The sequence below is a fragment of the Gorilla gorilla genome, chromosome 8 (genome assembly GCF_029281585.2).
Source record: "Gorilla gorilla gorilla isolate KB3781 chromosome 8, NHGRI_mGorGor1-v2.1_pri, whole genome shotgun sequence".
Lineage (NCBI taxonomy): Eukaryota > Metazoa > Chordata > Mammalia > Primates > Hominidae > Gorilla > Gorilla gorilla.
In genome coordinates this window covers 41,359,591-41,380,555 of record NC_073232.2, presented here as the reverse complement: position 1 = coordinate 41,380,555, position 20,965 = coordinate 41,359,591, and the positions used below count along the sequence as shown (strand labels likewise).

The following is a 20,965-nucleotide window of genomic DNA, read 5'->3' as shown; positions in this document are numbered from 1 at the left end:
TGCATCAGCTATATACATAAGCCAAAACTTAAACAATTGTACACCTTAAATATGTACAGTTAATTTGTTAATTCAAATCCCTGTACTACTGTTAAAACAAATTAGAAAAACAAACTAAAGGAATTTATGTTCATATGACAGTAAATGAGTTGTCTGAACTCACCTCAATTTTTAATCCTAAGTTGAATCCATCTCTAAAAAGTACTGAACATCTCTGAAAAGTTATGAATGTGGTGTATATTTTCTCCCATAACCTCATACGTATCAATTATCGTTATTAGGAAATCAGAACTAGCTTAAATAGTCGTAACATTGACCATCTGCTTTCCTTGTTAAGTACATTTGACTACTAACTTAATGTTTTCAGTTAGCCCTCTAAAATTTGAGAAAGCAACATCTTTTTTACCTTTTTGCCAGATTTCTACAGGCTTTCTGATATATAGTTGGCCCTCTAGATCATTGCTGGCAGTTTGAAATATGTGTGATTATGATAAAGTATTTAAAATATTTTATTATAAATATTTGATCAATTTTTTATTATATAAATTTTCTTCTTTTAAAAAAATAAAATTTAGAGATGGGGATCATACTATGTTGCCCAGGTCTTGAACTTCTGGGCTCAAGTGATCCTTCTGCCTTGGCCTCCAAAAGTGCTGGGATTATAGATGTGAGCCACTGCACCCAGGCTAGGGTAAACTTTTGATAAATATTTTTGATTATGTAGAATAATTTTACGGTGAGTTCAAAGTAGGGTTTTGCAATTTTTATTGTGGAGATGTATTTATACTGTTAGTTTCAGGACATTATGATGAAAGATCAGTTTTCAATGAAATCATTTATAAGTATATACTAGCTATTGCAACTTTGGGCTTTGGAAAGGAAAAATTAAAGTGTGTTATGTTTACATGTTGGAAACATGTTAGAAAAATCAGTCTAGGATTGGAAGGAGATGGGAAGATTTAGGAGTAACTGCTAATTGGTACAAGGTTTCTTCTTAGGGTGAGAAAATGTTCTACAATGATTTGTGGTAATGGTTACAGAAGTATGATTATACCTAAAATCATTGAATCATACGCTTTAACTGGATAAATAAAAGCCATTTATATTGGAAAGGAAATAGTAAAACTGTATCTGTTTGTAGATAACATGATCTTATATACCAAACAAAAATCTTAAGGAGTCCCCTACAGATCTTCTAGAAGTAATAAATGGCTTTTCACACTACCCACATAGGCGTCCATATGGCGTTCTTTCTGGATTCCCATCGTAGCTTAAAGCGAAACTTTTCACCATGTCTGGAGCCCTTGATGTCCTGCAAATGAAGGAGGAGGATGTCCTTAAGTTCCTTGCAGCAGGAACCTGCTTAGGTGGTACCAATCTTGACTTCCAGATGGAACAGTACATCTCTATAAGGAAAAGTGATGGCATCCACATCATAAATCTGAAGAGGACCTGGGAGAAGCTTCTGCTGGCAGCTTGTGCCATTGTTGCCATTGAAAACCCTGCTGATGTCAGTGTTATATCCTCCAGGAATATTGGCCAGAGGGCTGTGCTGAAGTTTGCTGCTGCCACTGGAGCCACTCCAATTGTTGGCCACTTCACTCCTGGAACCTTCACTAACCACATCCAGGCAGCCTTCCAAGAGCCACGGCTTCTTGTGGTTACTGACCCCAGGGCTGACCACCAGCCTCTCACAGAGGCATCTTACGTTAACCTATCTACCATTGCTTTGTGTAACACAGATTCTCCTCTGCACTTTGTGGACATTGCCATTCTATGCAACAATAAGGGAGCTCACTCAATGGGTCTGATGTGGTGGATGCCAGCCCGGGAAGTTTTGTGCGCGTGTGGCACCATTTCCCATGAACACCCATGGGAATTCATGCCTGAGCTCTACTCTACAGAGATCCTAAAGAGGTTGAAAAAGCAGAGCAGGCTGCTGCTGAAAAGGCTGTGACCAAGGAGGAATTTCAGGGTGAATGGACTGCTCCAGCTCCTGAGTTAACTGCTACTCAGCCTGAGGTTGCAGACTGGTCTGAAGGTGTGCAGGTGCCCTCTGTGCCTATTCATCAGTTCCCTACTGAAGACTGGAGCACTCAGCCTGCCACAGAAGGCTGGTCCACAGCTCCCAATGCTCAGGCCATTGAATGGGTAGGAGCAACCACTGAAAGGTCTTAAGCTGTTATTGCACACGCTCTTAAGCAACATGGAAATAAGGTTGACAGAAAATAAATGTCAGTTTAAAAAAAAAAAAGTAATGCATTCAGCAAGGTTGACAGATAAAATATCAAGATAGAAAAATATATTGGATTTTTGAGCAATATTAATGGGCAAATTGAAAATGAAGTTATGAAACAATTTCATTTAAATATCTTAAAAAGAAATAATGTACTTAAGTATAAATATAACAACAGAAGTGTGGAACTTATACTCTAAAAACTACATAACATTGAAAGACATTAAAGGAAACTAAATGGAAAGACATTAAATGTTGATATTTTGAAAAGATTTAATATTTTTAGGATGGCAGTTCTCCCCCAAATTGATCTAAAATAAATTTCCTACTAAAATCACAGCTAAATTCTTTGCACAATTTGACAAGCTGCTCTTAAAATTAATATGGAAATTCAAGGGACCCAGTATAGCCAAAACAATCTTGAAAAAGACCAAAATTGTGTTTCTCACTTCCCAATTAAAAAACGTATGATGAAGCCATACCAATATGTAGTTCTGGCATAATGATAGACATATCTATTAATGGTATAGAATTGAGAACAGAAATAAGTCTTCACATTTATGGTAACCTGTCTTTCTATAAGTGTGCCATGGCATAAAGAATAGTCTTTTCAATGAAGGGTACTAGAACACCTGTCCATCCATATGGGAAAAAAAAAAAGCTGGACCCCTATCTCATATGCAAAAATTAACTCAAAATGAATTAAAGACTTAAATGTAAGAACTAAAACTGCAACCGTTAGAAGACATAGGGATACATGTTTATGACTGGGCATAGGATATGAGCTGGCAAATGATTCTTAGATAGGTCACCAAAAGCATGAGCAATAAGAGAAAAGAATAAATAAATTAGATTTCATCAAGTTTTGAAAGTTTTGTGCTTTAAAGGACACCATCAAGAAAGTGAAAAGACAACCCACAGAATGGGAGAAAATTGCACTCACATATCTGTTTTATCTTGAATATATAAAGAATTATTTAGACTCAATAATGATGAAAAGACAAATAACTCACTTTAAAAAATGGGCAGAATATCTGAATAGGCAGTTTCCCAAAAGAAGATATACAAATGACTAAGGAGCACATAAAAAGATGCTCAACATAATTAGCTATCAGGTATATTAAAGTCAAAACTACAATGAGATACCGTTTCACTCCTGCTAGGATGATGGGTATAATCAGAAGGACAGAGTTTTGGCAAGGATTTGGAGAACCCTAAGGCATTGCTTGTGGGAATGTTAAATAGTGCAGCCTTTTCGGAAAAGAGTCTTGCAATTCCTTAAATATTTGAACTTAGAGTTGCCATATCCAGCAATTCTGCTCCTAGGTATATACACAAGACAAATGAAAATGTTTGCACAAATGTTTATAGCAGCATTATGTATAATAGCCTAAACATGGAAACAACCCAAGTGTGTTACTAACTGATAAATGAATAAACAAAATTTGGAATATCCATACAATAGAATATTATTTGACAAAAAAGAAATGAAGTACTGATACATGCTACAACATGGGCAAATTTTGAAAATATCATGCTAAATGAAGGAAGCCAGTCATAAAAGTACACATGTTTTATGATTCCATGTCTGAGAAGTGGCCTGAACATGCATATTTTTAGAGATAGAAAATAAATTAGTGTTTGCCTGGGACTTGTGAGGATGAGGTTTTCGGAAGTGATGACTCAAGAGTGAACTGGTTTTTTTGGGGGGTGTTGAAAAATGTTCTAAAATTGATGTGGTGATGCCTATACAACTCCAAATATACTAAACACCATTGAACTGTACACTTCAAAGGGATGAATTGCATAGTATGTGAATTATATCTTAAGGAGCTGATAAAGAATATATATTTATTGGTCTGTTTTACCCTTCGAATGGATTTTACCCATATGTGATGTTTTTACCATGATACATTGATCATTTGCCAGAGTTTTTGTTCCTTAAATTATGCATATCTTACAAATGTAAAATGTCTTATTTGTCAATATCACTACTAAACAAGAAAATAGTCTTTAAGCATTGGGAACCTCACTGGTGGATAAGAGTTTTACATGATCATAATTTTCAGAGACCCAGGGAGAATTATCTCCCATTTTTTGATTAGTTTTCTGTACACTGTTGCCTAATTATCTTTCTGAAATACAGATTTATCAGGTAACTCTCTGATCCCAGCCTGCTTGTCATTGTCATGCATGGTTAGTCCTTCATAAAATATGCTATTATGGACCCCATCTTTTACTAAATTCAGAGAAAGCATGCCCATGTCTCTCTGTGTTTTTTTTGCATATGAGTTTCTCTATGTATAATTCACTTTAGTTTATTTTTCTTCTTTTCGCCTGGTAAAATCTTCAAACTTCAAGAAACAGCATATCTGTCATTTACTCTTTGACCTTTTCATTATACCCCGTATTCCTTGGTGCTTTCCAAGTTTTTTGTTCGTACCTTTATTGTAACACTCCTCGTATGTTGTTTTCATGCTTACTCCTCCAGTAGAGCTATGAACTTCTCATGACTTTATTTGTGCTTCTATTCCCTCACAGAGTACTTTAGATATAATAAGAGTCTCTTGGATTAACAAGTTCCTAATTTTATTGTGGGTGCTCAGTAACATTTTTATTTTGATGATGTTATAATTGAGGTATGAATCAGACTCCCCTTACACTTTCTGCATATAAATCTTTTTTGTAAAAGAACTCTATACATTTTAATTATCCTATAAAAACGTAATTACCAATATCGTTTGTAGATGTCTGTTGCCAGATTTTTAAAAAATGATGCCTTACCATCCCCATAAATGATAATTGCCTTTTGCTTTTTTTAATATAAAAATGACAACTTTGCCTGTCAAATTATAAAAAATGGTTTCTCATTATTTTCATTTGCCATTCTTTGGTTACTGTGCTAGAGAATATATATGTTTATTGTTTGTTAGTGTTTATATCATTGCCCTTTAAAAAAATTGTAGTTGTGCAAGAATGGATGTAGGCAGGCTAAAATATGGACTCTCCATAGATGTGGATATGCCTGGGAAATTGTCATTTGATTTACCTGTCTTCACAATCAGCATTTTGGACCGTGATACAGTTGTTACTACCTATTTACACTTGGCTGATAGGCAGGCTCAAAGCTGTAGCCTCTTATTAGAGTCAGTCAAGGGGGGCCAGAATGGCAAGAGCCATTTTTTTTTAAACTGCTGGTCCTACCTCAGCAGCACCAGGAGAGTGGCAAAGGGGGCTTCTTCAAAGATTTTATGGTATCTTCACTTTATGTCAAAGTCTAAGCTATCAGTATTTTTCTTTGTAGTATTTGGTGTATGTGCCAAAGTTAGGAAATCTTTCTCTGTCTTGGTTATTAAAATAAGTGGCTGAATTTTCTAATACCTTTATGGGTTCTGTTTTGTTTTGGTTTGTTTTTTCATTTGTGTGGGGTTTTTGTTGTTGCCGCTGTTGTTGTTTTTACACTTTTGGTTAAAGTGTGACAGGAAAAACTTTTCTTTTTTTCCCTGAAAATGGTTCTGTTTTTATGCCAGCTTAATGTACTAATTCCCTCATTTCTGTCTAAAAAAAAATCACCTTTATTTTAATACTATATTGCCATAGGTACTTGGATCCGTGTTTGAACTCTGTATTTTTCTGTTGATCTGTATATTAGTACCAAATTGTTTCTAAAGCAATTAACAAATAATACATTTTAATACCTGGTAGTAAACTGCTCCCTTAATCCCATCATTATTACTCGTCTATTTCAGAAGGTACTTTCTTATTATTCTTCCACATGAATTTAAAAATCATATTGATACTTTCAAAATATCACATTGGAATTTGTAGGTTCTTTAGGAAGAAATAACATTTTAGGGTACATTTTTGTTTTCTTATCATATATCAAGTTTTTCATTTTAATTATTTATTTCATAGCTTTTTATTATCGAAAGTTTCAAACATACACAGAGAAAGAATAGTAGGTATAATGAACTCCACGTTTCTATTCTCTATCTAGCTTCAGTAATTATTTACATTTGCCAACCCTGATTTAAGTACCTCTCCTATGAAGCAAGTCCCAGATGTCTCATCATTTCATCCTCAAATGCTCTAGATTGCCTGAGAATGGTCTCAAAAAACCCACCATCATATTATTCACAATGGTAATTTCTTACTGCTATTTAATATCCAATTTAGATTTGCATTTCATAATTGTTTCAAAAATAGCCTTTTACAGTTAGTTTATTTGAATCAGCATCTAAAGAATTCAAACACTATATTTGTAACTTGTGTCTTTTATTATTACTGCTTTTCTCTCTCTCGTCTGTCTTTTTTTTTTTTTATACTGTCATTGACCTTTTTTTAAAAGAGAAACTGGGTTATTTTTCCAGGAGAATATCTCACTTTCTGAATTTGGTTAGTTGCTTCATATTTAGTATTTGCTGAGAATTTGAGCTAGAGATTTGGTTAAACTCAGGTTTTATTTCTTTAGGCAAGAATCTTCTTAAAGTGATGCTCCATCATTTCCATTTTATCTCATCTGTGAGCCATCATATCTGGTTGTTCCACTTTTAATGATGCTGAGATTAATCAATATGTTCAGGTGTAGGTTTTTTGTTTGTTTGGTTTTCTTTCTGCTATTGTATATAGAACATTTTCCTTACTGTTTTTCTAGTAGGTTATTATTGGTATCTGAGAAGATTTTTAAAGCATGTGTTTTAGTAACTGGACATCTGACCAAACTCTCATTACTGTGTCAACTTAAAAATCATGAGATCTGTAAATCTGGAAAAGAGAACTTTATTTCTGAGAAGGGTTACAACCTGTAGGCTGGGAAGCACAGCCTCTGGATTAGATCAAAAGTAGCCATTTCAAAGACGATGGGTGAGAGAGGAGTTTTACACTAAATGGGTTAGCTGAACATACATATTTTAACAGGTTATAGGAGGAGCTATGAGTATTCATGAAAGGGGTTACATGTATGTATGATAAGCAAACATAACATAACATGTTACATATGTCCCATGTTCACTTTGGAATGGAGACTTAACATTAAAAATGTGGTAAAATCAGACTCTATACATCAAAGGTGAAACTTAGGACTCAAAGGTGCTTTGTGCACATTCTCTGTAAACTGACCAGTCCATGGTCAATTGTCGTTTATCAGGAAGGATTGCTTTGTAAGTTGGTCAGCAGTCATGTCAAAACCATGAAAAGGGAGGGGAATCTGGCCACAACATCAGGCAGTTGGTCAGTGGAACAATTTTCCATTCTTTCTTTTCCAGGGCTGGTGTTTGTTTAACTCTTAGGAAAAATAGTCTAATGACAGGTAGTGAGGAAGAGGGTATACTGAGACGTGACCAACCTCCTATCTCATCAAGGCCGGGAAACTTCGTTTTTAAAGTTTTTCTGGGGCTTCCTTAGCCCACAGACGTCTGTTCAGTAGGTTGGGGCACTTAGGATTTTACTTTATCTCACAAATATCTAATAAAATTTTTGGTTGATCCTCTTCAGTGACTAGTATAGAATTGTCACACTTGAGCTTTGGGGTTGAAGTGTCTCAAATTAAACCCTAGGATGGTTATTTAGTCTTTCTGTGCCTCAGTTTTTTTTTTTTTTTAATCTATGAAATGGAGATCATGTGTCTACCTCATAGGTTTATAATGAAGATTGAATCACTTCCCGTAATAATCAGAAACTACATATTTGGGCTGGGAGCAGAGGCTCACACCTGTAATCCCAGCCCCTTGAGCCCAGGAGTTTGAGGTTATAGTGAGTTATGAGCATGCCAAAGCACTCAGAGTGAGATTCTGTTTCAAAAAAAGAAAGAAAGCAGATGTTTGTTTTTTAATTTTTCCATATCTTTTACAGATTGTGATATTGTGCTTTCCCTTTTTTCATATTTTAGGCCTTTAATTTTAGGGTGTAATTATATAGGCCATAACAGTTAAAAAATAGCAGTGATAACATGCATCCTACAATAACATGAATAGCTAATATTTATTTTAGTATAATTTTCTTCTTGTATAATTATGTTGTTTTAGTAGTATGTTTTGAATATCACCAGAATAAATTTTTGGTATCTATTAAAATAATACTATAATTTCTTTCCATTGATCTTTTAAGATACAGTTTATCCAATACTTATGATGCCGGGTTCCAGAATGCATTAGAAGAGTGTTTGTGGCATAGGGAATGTTGGAACAGAAGCAACACTTTACAATGTTAAATAGTTTTATTGAGAAGGTGAGATTTGGGTAAAGAGTTTCAAGATGAGTGAGGATCCATATGGGTTTCTGGGGGAAATCCAGTTCAGTGGAGGGGTTGGCATTTGCTAAAGGAGGGCATGTTTGGTGTGTTTCAAAATCCAGTAGGGAGCCGGGTGTGGTGGTGTGCTTCTGGAGTCCTAGCTGCTCAGGAGGCTAAGGTGGGAGGATTGCTTGAGCCCAGGAGTTCAGATCTAGCCTGGACAACATAGCAAGATCCCATCTCTAAAATAAAATAAAAATTTAAAAAGTTGTTTAAAATCCTGTAGAGAGTTCAGAGTGGTTGGAGCAGAGTAATGGAGAATAGTAGACAATGGAGTTAGAGAGGCAATGAGAGGCAAAGGGAAGTGGCTTGAACCTGTAGGGCCTCATAGACTATTGTAAAGATTTTTGCTTTTTAGTGAGTGTTGTTGGAAGCATTACAGGGTTTTGAACAAAGGAATGACATACTTCGGCTTGCATTTAAAAAGGACAGCTCTATGTGCATGGAGTCAAGGATGGAAGCAGAGAGGTTAGGAAATCATTGCAACAGTCTAGGCAAACAGTTATGGTAACTTGGATGGGTGGTAGCAGTGGAGTTAATGAAAAGTGGTTGAAATCTGGAAATAGTTTGAGGACAGGCTTTTCAAATGGACTGGATGTGGTATGTGAATAACACTCTTCTCACTGGTCTTGTTGCCTCTCCAATCCAGTTATACACAGTAGCAAAAGTGATCTTACTTTACATTTGATAATTTCACCTTCTTGATTAAAATCCTTCAGTGGCATACTATTACACTGAATAAAATTTATCCTTCTTAATATAACCAACAAGGCCCACATAATCTAGAACTGCATATTTTTCTAACCGTTTTCATCTCCCTGAGCTCCAGCCATACAGGTGTTAAATTGTTTTAATATGCCAAAGTTTTTCCTGCCTCAGATGCTATGCATTGCTCCTCCCTCTGGAAACTTCCCCTAACTGTAAGGTCACTCTTTACTCAATCAGCTCATTTGCATGTTTCACGTCTCAGTTTAAATGTCCTTTTGTCTATTTAAAATAGATTTTAGCTGAGTGCCTTTAATCCCAGCTACTTGGGAGGCTGAGGCAGGAGGATAACTTGAGGCCAGGAGATAGAGACCAGCCCGGGCAACATAGCGAGACCTGGTCTCTGAAAAATTGAAGAATTAGCTGGGTTTGATGGCTTGCACATGTAGTCCTAGCTACACAGGAGGCTGAGGCAGGAAGGATCACTTGAGCCCAAGAGTTCAAGGTTACAGTGAGCTATGGTTGTACCACTGCACTCCAGTCTGAGTGACAGAGTGAGACTCCATCTCTAAAAAAATAAATAATTGGTTCCTTCTTTGCCCGCCTCCCACTCGTTGTCTTTCTCAAACATTTTTTTCTTCATAGCATTTCTTACAATTATGCATTTTATTTCTGTGTAATGTTTTTGTTTGCTATGCTTTGCATTTTATATTGTGTGGAATCTCCATGAAAATAAGGACCAGCCTGACTTGTTCAAGTTTGTGGTCAAGTAACAGGATGGTACCTGGCCCTTAGAACTATCTTTATAAATATCATTAGATTGGATTGACTGACTCAATTAATGAACAAATGAACAAACAAAATAAATCATTATATGCTGAAGTAGCAGTCCTGGACATTGTATCTAATTTAGATTTTAATTTAACCTTGTTATTTTGATACTCGCTTCCCTTAATCAGTCATTGCATGTTCCTTATTGTACGGTGGTTGTTTTTCTTTATCATGAGAAGAATAGTTCTTCTCCGGGCGCGGTGGCTCACACCTGTAATCCCAGCACTTTGGGGAGGCTGAGACGGGCGGATCACAAGGTCAGGAGATTGAGACCATCCTGGTTAACATGGTAAAACCCCATCTCTACTAAAAATGCAAAAAATTAGCTGGGTGTGGTGGCATGCACCTGTAGTCCCAGTTACTTGGGAGGCTGAGGCAGGACAATCGCTTGAACCTGGGAGGCAGAGGTTGCAGTGAGTTGAGATCGTGCCACTGCACTCCATCCTGGGCGACAGAGTGAGACCCTGTCTCAAAAAAAAAAAAGAACTTTTTTTATTTAGCTATTAGCTTCTAGGCAAAATCTTAAATTTCAGAAAATAATTATACTCATATAGTCATACTACCTGTCAGGGAAATGTGTCAAAGGAAATATGAAACAATAGCTTTAAAGTTGTCCCGCACCCTCACCCTGTTTTTCTTTTGAAGGTATTATACTAAAGGAAGAAAGGGAAAAAGAGAAATCTATGGTGTGAGTTCAAGTTTACTACTGTAAGTGTTTAATAAAAGGCTCTGTTACCATGACAACAAATGCATGAATTTCAAGTGGAAAATTTTCAGTGTATGGGACTGATAAAATTGTAACATTCTGATTTTCTCTGGTATAGAATTGTTCTTTGTCAAGTTAAAAAAAATCTGTTAATATATGTTAAAATTAAATTTTTAAATGTTTTATGATAGTTTTCAAATTGTTTATTATAACTTAAAATCATAGCCAAAAGAGTGTACTTTCATAGATCTGTCAAGCAGAAAGTTAAGTATTTGATTTGACATTAAAAATTACTTTTCTAATCTGTATTAGATTTTTGCTAAATGGTAAATAAAATGGTAAATAGTTTCATGTATTGGGAGTTCTTGACAATAGAAAATGACCTGCCACTTTATAGATTCCTTTGCCTTAAATGCTTACTAACTCAGGTAGAGGAAAGCTGTTAAGCTTTAAGTGCTTTGTCATATTTGCAGGCTTTTATAGTGGAAGAGAACAGCAGTCAGCAATGATGATGGAAAACTGTGGCAGGTAGACTTAAAACACCATAAAGCACAGACGATTGTGTGTAATGCCTTGAATTGAATCCTTTTTGAATGAAATGATCAGCCATATGTGCCACCCTTATGGACCCTGTAAGAAGAGTAGAAGAAATGTGCCCTAATGCTAACTGTGCATGAAATTGCAGTGTTAGGAGATATTGACCAGATGTTTCAATCTCAACAAATGGCTTGTTATGTGACTGAGTGAAAATATCTTTGCTGCTTTGATCACGTACACCTTGAAGGAAGGGGTAATTTAATAGAGGCTGTCATAGTTCATCATTGTCAATAAACTTTGACTTGACCTTTGCCTTACGTTTTTGATGTTGCTGCCGTTAAGTGTTGTTGGGCAGATGTTTACTGCCTTGAGGGATTTTGCTTTTTATAAAGTGTATACTAGAAAAAGTAAAGGAGAAGGATTTTCTCAATTCTTTTCTTATTCTTTGGTTATTAGTTGGCATGCTTCTCTGTGGATTTTGTAGAATTTCTGGGCAGATGCATTTGAGTGACATTCTTATGTCTAAAGATCACTGTGGTGTTTCTCTAAAGGTTTCTTCCTTTCCTCACCTTCCTTTTTCTTTTCTCGAGACATGGTCTCACTCTGTCACTCAGGCTGGAGTGCAAGTGATGTAATCTTGGCTCACTGCAGCCTCTACCTCCCAGGCTTAGGCGATCCTCTCACCTCAGCCTCCTGAGTAGCTAGAACTACAGGTGCACACCACCACGCCTGGCTAATTTTTGTATTTTTTCTAGAGATGGGGTTTTACCATATTGCCTAGGCTGGTCTAGAACTTCTGAGCTCAAGCCATCTGCCGGCCTCAGCCTCCCAAAATGCTGGGATTGCAGGTGTGAGCCACCGCACCTGGCCCTTTCTCACCGTTTTGTCCTGGTTTTAATTTACCACAATAAACTTCCTTGGTGGTTTTTCTTTCTTATTTTATATACAGCCTATTCTTTTGTTCTGATGAAAGTCACATTGAATTAAAACTTGACACCTATTGTAACACCATACCAGGTGCTGTGTTATTTTTTTATCCCTAGTTTTGGAGACCTTTGGAGATAAATCCATGCTATTTTGTAATCCATTTTTGTTAATCTTAAGAAATTGAGTGAAAGTTTCAGTAACACAATTTTTTTAAATTTTAAATTTTAAATTTTTTAAATTTTAAATTTTTAAAATTATAAGATACAGTATTTTAAAATTTTGGTAAATAGCTTTGGATTAAATGAGTTTCTTGTTTAATTTGATGAATTTGACTCAGTTCTATAAACTTTTTGCTCTTTTTCTTGAAAAGAAAAAGGCTTCCTCACTGGCTATATCTGGGTTCTGCCTACTCTTCCCTCACCTCCCCTTGGTGTAGGTGGCCTAGATCGTGTTAGTCACCTAATGAAATCTGTGAATCCTCTCTTGAAAAACACAGCAACGTTTCCTTACAATTTCAGGATGTTTATTGGATTTTTCCCCCCTCCTCTCACACATACCCTGCAATGATAGGGGCCCCTGGACTTCAAGCAGACTAACAAAGCTTAGAAAATAAGATTCATACTCCTTCTTGGTATTCTAGATATCTAACAATTTGACTTAGAAGTAACAATAACAATAGTATTAGTGATACTGCTACAATAATTACAACAGTAATAATAATAATAATAATTAAAATTTACTTTCTGCCAACCTTATGCCAGATTCTATGCTGAACCTTTAACCTGTATTACTGGTTATATTGTTAATGATACCTCTAGATAGAGTATATGCAGCATACTTTTATTCTGTACTTTAGGAAATACTATATCTTTAGAATACAGATTTGAGTAAGAGATTATAAGCATTTTGATTCTAAGACTTTTTGGAATACTGAACTTTTAGTTTTCTGATTCCAGTAGTCAGTCTGTCTGTCTCTGTCTCTGTCTCTGTCTCTCTCTCTCTCTTTCTCGGCCTCTCTGCCATTCATCTTCTTCTGAAAATTAGCTATCCCACCTAAGCCTCATATATCCCCTAATTCCTATTTGTAGTTGTGAGGGAGGAAAAATATTTTCCTTCTAAGTTCTCTGCTGTAAGACTCTTGTAACAAAAGACAGATTAACAAAAGTTAAGTACACTAATTTATATTCTAAGTTTTATGTAACATAGAGGGAAATGAAGACTTGAAGAAACAATTAAACCTGGTGTTTTTACATTAGGTTTTATGAAGAGTGGAAGGGAAAGGCAATAGGACAAAAAGGGGTATGAACTAAGAGTAGTAAACTGAGGGGACCTTAGCAAGAGCTGTTTGTTTACATTCATCTCATGTCCTTCCATATTCTGAGATAAGGATGTTCTTTTTTTCTGCATATAGTAAACATCCTCTCACATGGATGGTCTTATGATTTGCTTCAGAGGAAATCAGAAAGTCCTTCCTGCACCTGCTGTTCTCAAATTCCTTCAGCTTAAAATTTTCAGTATGTCAAGTGCCATATTTTGGGGGTAGTATGTCCTGATCTCCATCATAGTTAAGTGTCAGCTTGGACACAGTTTCTCATATTTATCTTAGGAAATCTTCTTTGGCCACTCTGCAAAGACTAAGGTGCTACTTGCATGTTCTGCAACAACTCCTATTATATATATATCATCTCTTAAAATAAATAGTAACATATCTTGTATGTAAGCTTTATGTACCCTTAAATTGTAAGTTTTAAGAAGATACAATCCTGGCTTTCCTGTTCACTTATTTGACAATTATTTAATTGCATAGAATGTAGCAGGCACTCTTCTAGATTTGGAAACACACCCTACAACTCTTTTAAAGAAGCCAAGAAAACAGTCTTGAACAGCAACTTACCATTAAGTGGAATTAATTCTGTGATAGGAATGATACAGTTTGTTGCGGCAACATAAAATGCAGGCATATAGACTGGGTACGGTTGCTCACACCTGTAATCCCAGCACTTTGGGAGGCCGAGGCGGACGGATCACTTGAGGTCAGGAGTTCAAGACCAGCCTGGCCAACATGGTGGAACCCCACCTCTATTAAAAATGCAAATATTAGCTGGGCATGGTGGCGTGCGCCTGTAATCCCAGCTACTCAGGAGGCTGGGGTAGGAGAATTGCTCGAACCTGGAAGGCAGAGGTTTGCGGTGAGTCGAGATCGCACCACTGCTCTCCAGCCTGGGTGACAGAGTAAGACTCCGTCTCAAAAAAACAAAAAATAAATAACAATGGGCATATAGAACAGAGTTTAGGACAACATTGTCTCAGTAAGTGAAACCTGAAACCTAAGTAGGAAGCTAGAAAGAACAAACAGAAACAGAATGAAGTATTCAGTGTACTGGAACATTGCATTCAAGAGTGTTAATGCTTAGGATTAACTTGGAGAGGAAGTTAATGGTTCAATCATAAACTTGTTTATGTTGAACTTTGCTTAAGATACTTGGGTAACGATTGAAGGACATTTTAGGAAGAGCACTCAAAATGCAGTGGATTGGAGAAAAACAGAACTAAAGGCAGGGAGATGATCTAAGAAGCTTTTGCAAATGATTGCATGGTTGGGAGTATGGAGTGACAGAGAGAATGGGAAATGACATCCAATGGGCAAAGGTTTCTTTTTGAGATAATGAAAATGTGATGGTTGCACAGCTATGTGAATAAACAGGAAACAACTGAATTGTACATTTTAAAGTGGCAAATTGTGTGGTTATATGAATATATCTCAATAAATTTTTTTAAAAGAGACTTTTATAGTAGTCTAATTGAGAGTAGATGGTGGTCTGTACTAAAGTGGTGTTAATAGAGGCAGGAGTAAAAGTGTGTCAAATTAATAGGCAAAATAGGGTTGAGTAGGTATATGGATATTCAGAGCAGTCATTTGAAAACAAGTATAAGCTAAAAATGAGGGGGTCTCAGCATATAGATGATAATTGAAACCATGAGAGCAGATTAGATCATATCCAGAGAAAGTATATAGGGTAAGAATTGTAGGTAACCTGGGAATCCAGGCCTGAGAAACGCTAAGGAATGGGGAGAAGGAAAGAGGCCTACAAAAGAGATAGAGAAGACTTCTTTATCCATTATTAATTACAATAATGTCCAACAAATAATAGGTGATCAACAAATATTGGTGGAATGAATTGAATGAATATACACTAAAAATTCTGCATTTTATCACAGTCTCAGGGCACTGTTGTCATCGTCAGCTGTACTCTGTAATAGGCACTGCCTTGAACACTTTGCTTACATTATCCTATTCAATCATCACAATAATTCCACAAGAAACATAGTCTCTGAAATAGTAGCTTGTTTACCATCACATGGCTGGATGAACTTATATATCTGAGTCTAAAGTTTATTTTTTCTACTAGGCCTAATATTCCCCAAATCTGTTCTGAGAATGTTAACAGATATTTACTAACAAAAATAACAATAGAACTATTTCAGGGAAAGAACAGGATTATTAGAAATTGATTTTTATTAATAGGATGCTTGCTGGCAGGGGCAATGGAGCAGTTTTTTAAGGAAAGAAGCATAACATACTAGTTATTCAGTTAGAATAGATTCTTAATATTTATGAAAATCTTGTGTTTTACCCTGTCTCACTTGGTGGTATTGTAATCATCTGAGAATCTATCCTATAAGTTATGTGATATATGCTATTTTCCTTATCAGTCTATTTCAGTTTTGATTTCCTCATCATCCTTTGCAGTCTGCTTGTTGCTGTTTCTCAGTTTTGACGTTTAATTTCTTTTAGTTGTGCTTTACAGTTTTTCTGAGATGCCTCATTGAGTTTTCTGTATAAAATTTCATATCTTTGGCTTATCTTGCAACTCTTTTAGTACCTAGGTGTCATTCTTCATCATTCTATTATGAATTGAATTAAAGCATATGGCATTATTTCAGAAGTGACTGCCTCTTGGGCATCATTGTCAGTTATATTGTCCTAAATATTGCATTTAGGTAATAAAAAGGAAATCTGCCTTGAAGGTAAAGTTAATATTAATAGAAATCTTTCCATATGTTGTTAAAGACTCTTGTTATGAAGTTTAATATGTCATTTATTTAGGCCTTATTTAAATTCAGTTGTAAATTTTTTCCTTCTGGTTCCTTACCTTAATGAACTGTTATCTCTTATCATCATACTCTTTGCTCGAAAACCTTCATGTGTTGCTTTCTACCCTCAGGATGTTGCCTAAATTTCTTGAAGTGGTATTTAATGATCTGGCCTACATCTACCTTTCCCATTAGTCTCTTCCCCCCCACATAGTTGCTTTGTCGGTATACTCCTAATAGTCTTTTATTTTGGTTTTTCATTGTTTTTGTTAATATTATATTCTTGTTTCCCAATCTGTGCACTAAGTCCCCTTGGGGTGCTGTAGTAAACCCACAGAGAGTCTTCAGGGTATTTCAAAATTTCAAGGTAAACACAGTGACGTCTATCAGACACAGCATGAACCACTGGCTCCAGATATTTCAGTTTTTTTTTTTTTTGAGATGGAGACTTGCTGTGTCACCCAGGCTGTAGCGCAGTGGCGGGATCTTGGCTCACTGCAACCTCCGCCTCCTGAGTTCAAGCGGTTCTCCTGCCTCAGCCTCCTGAGTAGCTGGGATTACAGGCACGTGCCACCATGCCTGGGTAATTATTGTATTTTTAGTAGAGACAGTGTTTCACCACGTTGGTCAGGCTGTTCTTGAACTCCTGACCTCGTGATCCGCCTGCCTCAGCCTTCCAAAGTGCTGGGATTACAGGCGTGAGCCACTGCGCCTGGCCTGGTATTTCAGTTTTAACATTAGATTACTACATTCCTTTTGGTGGCATTATACTGTGCAAAACTGGATCTTTGACGGTTTCTGTGATAAAAAGCAAATCATTGTGAAACAAATGAGGGTGATGGTTACCAGTCTGATTCCAAGATTTGAGAATTTTGCAGTGCCTAACAGGTAGAAAATAATTAGGAAATAAACACTTTTGGCTGAAACGAATTATTTAATAAATGGAATTTCTTTCATCCTAGGGGCACCATGATAAAATTTCTAACATAGGAAAGGAGGCATGTGCTATATGCTGTATGACTCTTTTTTCTTTCTAGTTTGTAACCATTTTGGAAGATCATACCCATCCTTCAAAGACCAGTTGATACCGCTACCTGTCTTTGGAGGCCTCTCCTGATCCCCTCCACTGCAGTTAATCTCTCTCATGGGTATTTTCCAGTAATATGCTGCTTTTTTACTATTGCTGTTGAAGTTAAACTAATTGAAGTATTTATTTGAAGTTACCAATAGTGGCTGTGGTTTTCCTGTTCCTCCAGTTAGATATAATTACTTAAAGTATAACAAGAGCCCTTTCCTTCTTTGTATAAAAGTGATAAAAATATAATAATAGAAACCCTATACTGTACTAAACTGCATGGATTGTTAGTCAATTTCTTTTTATTTCTTTTTTTTCTTTTTTCTTTTTTTTTGAGAGGAGTTTCACTCTTATTGCCCAGGCTGGAATGCAATGGCGCAATCTCGGCCCACTGCAACCTGAACCTCCTGGGTTCAAGCGATTCTCCTTACCTCAGCCTCCTGAGTAGCTGGGATTACAGGCATGCGCCACTATGCCTGGTTAATTTTTTGTATTTTTAGAGATGGAGTTTTTCCATGTTGGTCTGGCTGGTCTTGAACTCCCAACCTCAGGTGATCTGCCTGCCTCGGCTTCCCAAAGTGTCGGGATTACAGGCGTGAGCCACTACACCCGGCCTTGTTTGTCAATTTCTAATTCTTACAACATCCTTAAAAGATCATAGGTTATGTTATCCACATTTTATATTTGAAGAAATTGACGTTTAGCAGTGTTAGTTTTTCTCACACCCACATACCTCCTAACCTTTAGCTATTCTAGTTCCTTTTCCTTTAATATTGATTATAGAATCAACTTTTTGATATCCTCAAAAATCCATTGAGAGTTTGGTTGGGATTGCATTGAACTTATGAATCAATTTGGGGAGAATTAATGTCTTAAGAATATTGAGTTTTCAAATCCATGTACATAATATAGCTCTTCGTTTATATAAGTTGTTTTTTTTTCCTCAGCAATCTTTTGTAGTGTTCTACATATATGTCTTGCACATATTTGGTTAAATGTGTTCCTACATGTTTCAATTTTGGTGGTATTGTAAATATTGTTTTCTTAATTTTAATTTTCAACTCTTCTTTGAAAATTTATAGAAATACATTAAATTTTTATATATTGATCTTAAAGTCTGAGACCTTGATTGACTTACTTTTAATTCTAGAGGATTTATGTGGATTCCTTATGATTTTACATATATTCCTTAAACATGCACAGGTTGGTATCTAGCCATAGCCTCAAGGGTTACTCTGTAGATTTCAACTCATTCCTCTCTGAAAATCTTTTTCACAATTTCTAGTCTCCTGGCTCTCCTTGAACACATCTCTTTCTCCTCATTTTAGTGAAAATGCCAGGCTCTATTTGCCTTCTTTCTCCCTCTCCATGGTGTGGAACTTGCCTCCTGGCAGAGTACCTGCATGATGTCAGGGCACACCTTGTTTCTTTCCTATCAGAGATCACAGTCCTACCATGCCTGTTATTCAATGTCTGAAAATTCTGTAGGTGTTTCCTTTTGGTTTTCTGGTTTACAGCACAACAGTAATTCTAGAGCCTGCTGCTCACTCATGGCCAGAGCAGAAGTTAAAGTTTTTAAGGTGTACTGTATATATATGAACCAAGGGAAGATAGGCAGTTTATTTTAGCTAAAAGAAGGAGCATAATCAAAGGTTATAAACAAGGTTGAATCTCCATCCTGGAGAATCAAAATCTAGTAGTTGTGACTTTGTATTAGGAACATCATCATTTTTATCTTTTTATTCCCTGGCAGACATGTATTAAATGTTTGTTGATTGAGTATCAAAATGATAGGAAATAGATTAGTTAGATGTTGGTGAAACATTGTGTTTTAGATGCTTACAGATGTACTAAAATTTTAACAGAAATCTTTGCAAATTACTTGTTAAATTTTCCTAAACTGATTTTTAAAAATCTATTTAATTCTCAATTGTAACATCTTTACTGAGATTATTAAGTGCTTTGAAGCAGTTAACATGGCTTTTTTTTTTAATGGCTGTAAAAAAACTGAATTTTTAGGCTTGTTAAACTCTGGTTTTAGAATGACTTTTGAGTGGAAATCACTGATCAAAAGCAGAGTTCTCACATTTTGTCAATATCTGAAATAGAATGTCAGGCAGTTTCCCATGTTGAAATATTCGATAGTAAAAGGATAGCAAAGTTGCTGAATATTTCTACTGTTTATCAATTTTTGCCTTGCAGGTTCAAATAATATTTATTTGTAGTGGAAATATTTCAATTCATTTAAATCCTGATTATGGAGTAGTTAGTAAATCAGGTTTAAGCCTGACAGTGAGTTGATATAGCTCTTATTTCAGACTGTAGTTTGAACATGTAGACTCTCTGATTATAACTAGGCTAAATTATATAATAATGACTTTATTTTCACTGAACAAAGTTTGCTATTATTTTGATGACAAATTATTTAAGTAATCATAGTAAAAGTTGCTATTGGCTCTGGGTTTTATTTATTTTGCTATATATAGTAGACGTGGTTGATCATTTAATCATGCCTTATAGATAAATAAGAGTAAGTTATAGAATAACACAGAAACTTTCTGCTAAATTTATACTTTCACTAAGTATAATAACAATAGAAATTCTCTGTTAAATTTATACTTTCACTAATTGTAGAATAAAGTATTTTAAGTTAGGCATTTATACTGAGACATTTTATGATATTAACTGCTCCATGTTATTTACTCATTTTGATAAATGGAGTGATAATATCCAAAATGGAATAAATTAAGTTTAAATTATTGTTATTCTTTAAAGGAATGATTTAGCTACAGTATGTTTGTCCCACCTTTTAATTTTGAACATTTTCTAACTTACAGAATAGTAAAATGAACTTTTCTATACCATTCACATTGATCCACCAATTGTTAACATTTCAACACATTTGTGTTCTCTCTTTAAATAAATGTATGTGTGTGTATTTTCCTCAGAACCATTCTGAAGTATTTATTCCTTATTCAAGAAATTAAGCATTGATACTGTTTTCTGATGTGTGATCAAGATTCCAGATGTCGCAGTTATTCTGGTAGTGTCCTTGATAGCTGTTTAATTTTATTCTCAGTCCAGGATCCAATAAGAATCACACATTACATGTATTAGTACTATTTCTTTAATATACTTTCCTCCCACCTTTTTGGTTAAGGCATTTTCTTCAAGAGTCCAACCCAGTTGATTGTAATATGTGCCACCTTGTGGACTTATTCTCATGATTTTAGGCAATAATAGTACGTAAGTGACACTGTGTATTTCCCATTGCATCACATCGTAAGGCTTATGGCTTTATTGATAATGCTAATTGATAATGGTTAAGATAGCATCCCTCAGATTTCTTGCTTAGAACCTTCTTCCCTTTCCCCATTCCGTGTTTCTGTTTTCCTTATCCTGTTCAGCAAACCTAGTTCCCAACAGCATCAACTTTATATTCATTTGCTCTATCCTGCAATACGCACAAAATAGTTTCACCAATAACATAACCAACAATAAACCTACTAAATAAAGTTTGATTTATTTGTGGTTTTTGTTCCTTATAATTATTCCATTAAGACTG

General features: G+C 35.6%; 1 protein-coding gene and 1 pseudogene across 4 annotated transcripts in view; both read left to right on the top strand.

The window, feature by feature from the left end:
* ADK (adenosine kinase) overlaps positions 1 to 20,965 on the top strand; it is a 560,128-nt gene that overhangs the window by 220,491 nt on the left and 318,672 nt on the right. The window lies entirely within an intron of this gene.
* LOC109028439 (small ribosomal subunit protein uS2-like) lies at positions 449 to 4,992 on the top strand (annotated as a pseudogene).